Source organism: Triticum dicoccoides, chromosome 4A, assembly GCF_002162155.2.
Source record: "Triticum dicoccoides isolate Atlit2015 ecotype Zavitan chromosome 4A, WEW_v2.0, whole genome shotgun sequence".
In the NCBI taxonomy this organism is placed as follows: Eukaryota; Viridiplantae; Streptophyta; class Magnoliopsida; order Poales; family Poaceae; genus Triticum; species Triticum dicoccoides.
The window spans coordinates 601,618,542-601,624,303 of record NC_041386.1 but is presented as its reverse complement, the minus strand read 5'-3'; the positions used below and the strand labels follow the sequence as shown (position 1 = coordinate 601,624,303).

The following is a 5,762-nucleotide window of genomic DNA, read 5'->3' as shown; positions in this document are numbered from 1 at the left end:
TTTTGAAAACCGTTTTTCTTCATACAAAAAACGTGAATCGTATTTTCGATCGCATTTTAAAACCGTTTACCGGAATGAGAAAAATAATATGGTGTTGGAAAGCTGCTGCAATACCGCTCCTTCCACATGTTGAAAGTTTTCTCTAATTCCCTACGGTTAAAGAGTAATTCGGAAAATCGTAAAATTTCATAAACCGAACACCCGAGTTCGTATTTTTGACGTCATTTCTAAACGGCTAATTCAATTGAGGCAAATAATATGGCGTTGGAAAGCTTATGTAAATGCGCTACTTTTTTATGTTAAATGTTTTTTTTCTAATTTTGAATGGTTTAAAAGTAATTTAGAAAATGGTACAAGTTCCACCGAGTTCGTATTTTTGAGCTAATTGTTTAACCGTACATCCAAATGCAGCAAATGATATGGCGTTGGAAAGCTTGAAGAAATGCGAAACTTTTTTGTATATATTGTTTCTCCTAATTCACTACGGTTTTATGTCAGTTTTGAAAATGGTTAAAAACATATTTTTGCCATAATTTCTACAAACTTAATCGGAATGGAGCAAATAATATAACGCTGAAAAGCTACGGAAAATGTGAAAGTTTTTCATGTTGATGGTTTTCTCTGATTCCTAGCCATTTTCAAGTAATTTCGAAAACGGTGGGATCATGCGTTCTGCCTTTATCGCGAAACATATTCTTCGAAAATGCACCGCGTGAAGAACCTGGACTTCTCGGCGCGTGTACCTGAACTTCACTCTGTTTTTCACGTGATTTTTTTGCTCGTAGGTCTCCATCCACTGCTCGTAACTCTCCATCCATTCATCGGAATTGAGCAGGTGATATACGGATGGAAAGCAGTTGTAAGCACGCAAGTTTCTCATGTTGATCATCTTTTCATACTCGCGACGATTTTAAATGTTTTTAATCTAATATTCATTCAGCGTAGTAGTTGAACTTCCAGCTGTTTTTACGTTGAACTTCTATGACGTATTTTCATTTGTAATTTTCTCATCCATTCGTTAGTGTTACACAAATAATATTCCTTTTGTACAACATCTCTCACAATAATTTTGTTTAACTTTCTTCGATCGAGGACTTGAACTTATAACAACAACAAAAATAGTATTTGCTTTTTTATTCTTTTTAGTACCAAATGCACATTATGTTGTACGTGGACTTCTCGCAGTTATCGATCCGAGCTTCTCTCGGTTACGTGAAAATATTTTGTTTTTTATGAATATTAATCTTAATTTCCTTAAAAAAATTATGAATTTTTGCGCTTTATTTTTCAAAGTTGAACTTCTTGTTATTTTATTTTTTAACTTCTTGTTTTCATTGTTTAATAACGAGGAAAATGTGAGTTTTCTATAATCCTCGAACTTCTCCATCTTTTTAATATGGACTTCCTGGTTTTATTTTCTTAATCTTTTTTTATGAAATTTTGAAGCGCTGTATTATTAAAAGTTGAACTTCTTGTTATTTAATTTTTGAACTTCTTGTTTTCATTTCTTAACAAATCTGAGTTTTTTATATACTTCGAACTTCTCTGTTTTTTGAATTGAACTTCTTAGTCTTATTCTTAGAAAAAATATGTTTTCAAAGAAGCATCAAACATTTTTTTAAATTGAACCTCACACATTTATTTTTCCTAGGGATGGAAAGAATTTGAGTTTCCCGTAAACATCAAAGTACTCCTTTTATTTTAATTTGAACTTCTTTAATTTTATTCTTTAGTGACGAAGAGAAAATTGTTTTTTGTAAATATTGAACTTCTCTATTTTTATAATTTGGAATTCATGGTTTATTTGAAATACTTTCTTTTTCCATTTGAAGTTCTAATTTTTTAATGGGAAATTCTATTTGAACTTCGTTATTTATTATTCTTTAGTGTCGGTTAAAAATCCAAGTTTTTCGTAAGCATTGAACCGCTCCATTATTTTAATATGAACTTCTAGATTTTTTGGGAAACGGGGAAAATTCAATCTTTTTATAGACTTTTTCGAATTGATATGTTAATTTAATTCGAACTTCTTGGTTTTTTATCGGTTTATAAATATCTGAGTTTTTTTACAAACGCTGAACTTCTCCCTTATTTTAATTTGAACTTATTAGTTTTATTCTTAGAGAAAAATATGGTTTTCAAAAAAGCATCAAACTGTTTTTAATTGAACTTTCACTTTTATTTTTCGTAGAAGTGGAAAGAATTTGAGTTTTCCGTCTAGGTCGAAGTACTCCGTTATTTTTAATTTGAACTTCTTGATTTTTATTCTTTAGTAAGATGGAAAATATGACATTTTAATAAATATCAAACTGCTTTCTTTCTGTAATTTGGACTTTTTAGTTTTTTCTATAGTAACTTGGAAACTCTAGTTTCGTAATTAAGATTGAACTGCTTCGTTTTAAAATAAATAAATAATGTTTTTTACTTTGCCTTTTTCACAAGAACTTTTCTTTATTACAAACTTGCCGACGGAGAAGACAACCAAATCATGATATACCAAGCAAATAACATATCTTTGTTTTTTCATACACCAAACTGCCCACGTTTGGTTTTTGAACGTTTTTCATTTGCCTTCTATAGACTTCCTAAGTGTTCGTTTCGAAATTACCAAAGTTGTGCAAACTATTTTTATTTGTTTTCTCAAGCATACTTTATTTTTTATTTGAGGAACTACCGAGTTTCAAAAGTGAGAGTCTGTTTTTTTACACACTAAGAAATTGATAAATATAATTTTTGCAAGTTTTTGACATAAGCTAACAAATTTTTTGAATAAAAGGACACACTAATTATTTTAGAACACACTTTCTTTTGCCATTACATCAGTATGTTTTTAATTGAACCACACACACAAACAGGAGTACACGCCGGAGCACGCACACAACACACACCATAGCGCCCACACACACACACACACACACACACACACACACGAGCACCCACAAGGTGTGCATGCACACACAAACGAGACACCACACCCAGGACGCACGGACCAATGCACTAATTTTTATTTTAATAATTGCTTTTCTAATGCTCTTTCTTGATTTTGAACTTTTCTGAAAGTCTTCTTCGAACTTCTGAATATCCTTTTACAGCTTCTAGCCTTCAGCTTCCAGTGGCCGAGCATTCAGTCAGCTGAAATCTGAAGTAGCATTCAGTTATCTGAACTTTGAAGTATACTACTCCAGTTCTAGAGCAACCTCTCTGATTCAGTTATCTGAACTCCGACCAAAACAATTCAATGCACGAGCGCTTCATGTGCTAGCAGCAGGGCGCTGAAGCTTCCTGGTAGGTGTTGCAGCCTAAAGGCAGCACTCATCCGTTGTTAGCATTAGAAACATGTGATAGCCACAACAGGGGTAATCAACTAATCTACCAGCAATTACATGTCACTTCCGAATCCTACGATGAGCAACCACACGAGTTCTCCAGCAAGCAATTAAACTGAATTAGCCGCAAAAAAAGCAATTAAACTGAATTCACCTGGGCCATGGAGATGGAGATGTTGGCGGGGATGCGGAACATTGTCGGCGGAGTTCTACACCTCCAAGAAGAGCTTGTAGACCTTGGTGGTGACCAAAGACATGTCAGGCGCCTCGTGGTGCTTGGTCATGCACTACAGCACCAGCGTTGTGAGCGACTTCGCCGTGTCAATGAGGAACTTCATAACCTGGAGTTTTCACTTGCAAAAGGAAGGTCTTTTAGCAGTGCAAGTTCAAATAAGTATTACATACATTGAACTTCATAACCTGGAGTTTTCAACTTGCAAAAATGTGAACTCTCAAACATCAGCAAAACAACCTGAAGAAAAACTTGTTCTCTACAGCAATTCACACTATTGGTGTCCATCAGTATCCGAAACAGAGGTAGCGAGAGACAGGTTCCTGTTGTGGCAGGGCTCCTGAGATCGTCACAGTTTTTTCAATGCTTCTTCCTGCAAGGAGCATATCTCACAAAATCCCATGACCAGCATTGATGCATGCATGGGCGGCCATAAAAAACAACTCGGAGAAGATGCATGAAGGTCACAGCTTAGGCCTTTGGCAGGTCGCCGCTTAGGCCTCAGGCAGGTCGTCAAGTGTGTTGTGGGATTGGAGTCCGCCGCCATCTCTGCTTCACTGACACGCACACGATGTAGGAGGTAGCAGCAGAAGGAAGAAGGTCACCATTAGGGTGGAGAGAAGTTCGTCCTTTCGTCCAAGGCAAAGGTGGGAAAGGGATGGCCGGAGATGCATCATGCACCTGACCTTCTCAACATCAGACCTTCATGGTCGCCCATGTGACAATGACTTTTTTAGTTTTCTTCTTAAACTCGAGCTCTTTTCTCCTTTCTAAATCGAACTTTGAACTTCTATTAAAATGTTTACATAATCATCAACACCAATATCTCTAAATTGCAGCAGTAACAACCACTTGAACTTCTGTCCAAAAAAATTCTGGACTAGTACAACCTAGAGAATCAACAGCTCAGCGCCACATTACGCAACTTCTTCTGCGAAGAGGGGAAGTTCGAGGCTACGGTAGGGAGAGGAGGGTGGACACACTAGAGCATGAGAGATAATTTGGAGTACCTCACCGGAGCATCGGAGAGCGACGACGGCTTGCTTCCTTTGGCCCTAGGTGGTCGACATCCTGTTGAGGATGAGGGGCTCCAGCAGGCTCAACGCAGAGGAGGAGACGACATCCAGCAGCCCACCATGGATGCAAGTGGCGGCGGCACGGGATGCTGGTGGGGGGACGGCCCTGGTTGCTGTTGGGGCCCGGCGATGCGCTGTGCGGGGCGGCGCAGACGGCGAGGTGGAGACGGGTCTGGCCGGCTTCGGCCGGATCCATATGTGGCTGCGCTCGGCGGCGACCTGCATCGGGCGGCAGCGCTCTGGGTTGGTGGAGGGGCGCGTGCAGGGGTTGGCTTCAGGGATGCTGAAGCCCCTCGTCGGCGCGGGTCCCTGGTGGGGGACAACGGCGGCGGCACGGGTTCCTGGTGCGAGAGGGCGTTGAAAGCGATGGGGGCAAGTTCGTCGAGTTGGGGTGGGCCGTTCGGAGGAGTGTAACGGGCCGGTCAGATTTACTCTTTTTGCATGTTTGGGAGTTCTCTAACAGCCAATCGCCCCTATATAGCGCATTATGATCAGAATAGCTATTCTGATCCTGGGATCAGAATAGTGTTACCATATATATATATATATATATATATATATATATATATATATATAGACTTGCTAAAGTGAGCCAGAGCGTAGAATTATGATTATGCGCGCTGCCCATTGAGCCGTAACTAGATTAAGAAAAAAGTAACTGCATGTGCACCCCTCCGCAGATCCACCCCACCCCACGTGGTTCCACACTTTCTTTTGATCGTAAGTGGCAAGCCACATGTAGTAATTTGCATTTTATGTGTTACTACAGCCTGAAACTTTTCAACTTTACAGTGATCAGCCATGTGAAAAATCGCTCAATTACTTTAGCAAATACTCTCGCTTTACCATTGGAGAACTCTTATTACTACTAATTCTCAATACATTTACTAGGACAATTGTCCACACAGTAACGGTTATGATGGTTGATTACTATATTCCATAGTTTTTTACGAGCCATGGAAATGGAAGCGGACACTAATAAAACAAGATCGGGCAGCAGTAACATAATAAATTCTTTTACTATGTTTCCTATTGTTCATTACTATGTCATATGTGCGCGGGATCGTGAACGAGTGGGAGGCAATAGTAATGAAATTAATATCGTTACTAGGTTTCCCACTAAATTTA

General features: G+C 38.9%; 1 long non-coding RNA gene across 2 annotated transcripts; it reads right to left on the bottom strand.

The window, feature by feature from the left end:
- Positions 1-2,805: 2,805 nt before the first annotated feature.
- On the bottom strand, positions 2,806-4,975 carry LOC119287208. 2 transcript variants are annotated; one of them, XR_005140765.1, is made up of 3 exons: positions 3,799-4,975; positions 3,481-3,667; positions 2,806-3,299 (listed from the first exon to the last, which is right to left on the bottom strand). It is a non-coding gene; the product is annotated as an uncharacterized LOC119287208 (long non-coding RNA). The 2 variants fall into 2 exon arrangements; XR_005140766.1 differs by having other exon boundaries at positions 3,481-3,679; positions 4,569-4,975.
- Between the last annotated feature and the right edge of the window lie 787 nt (positions 4,976-5,762).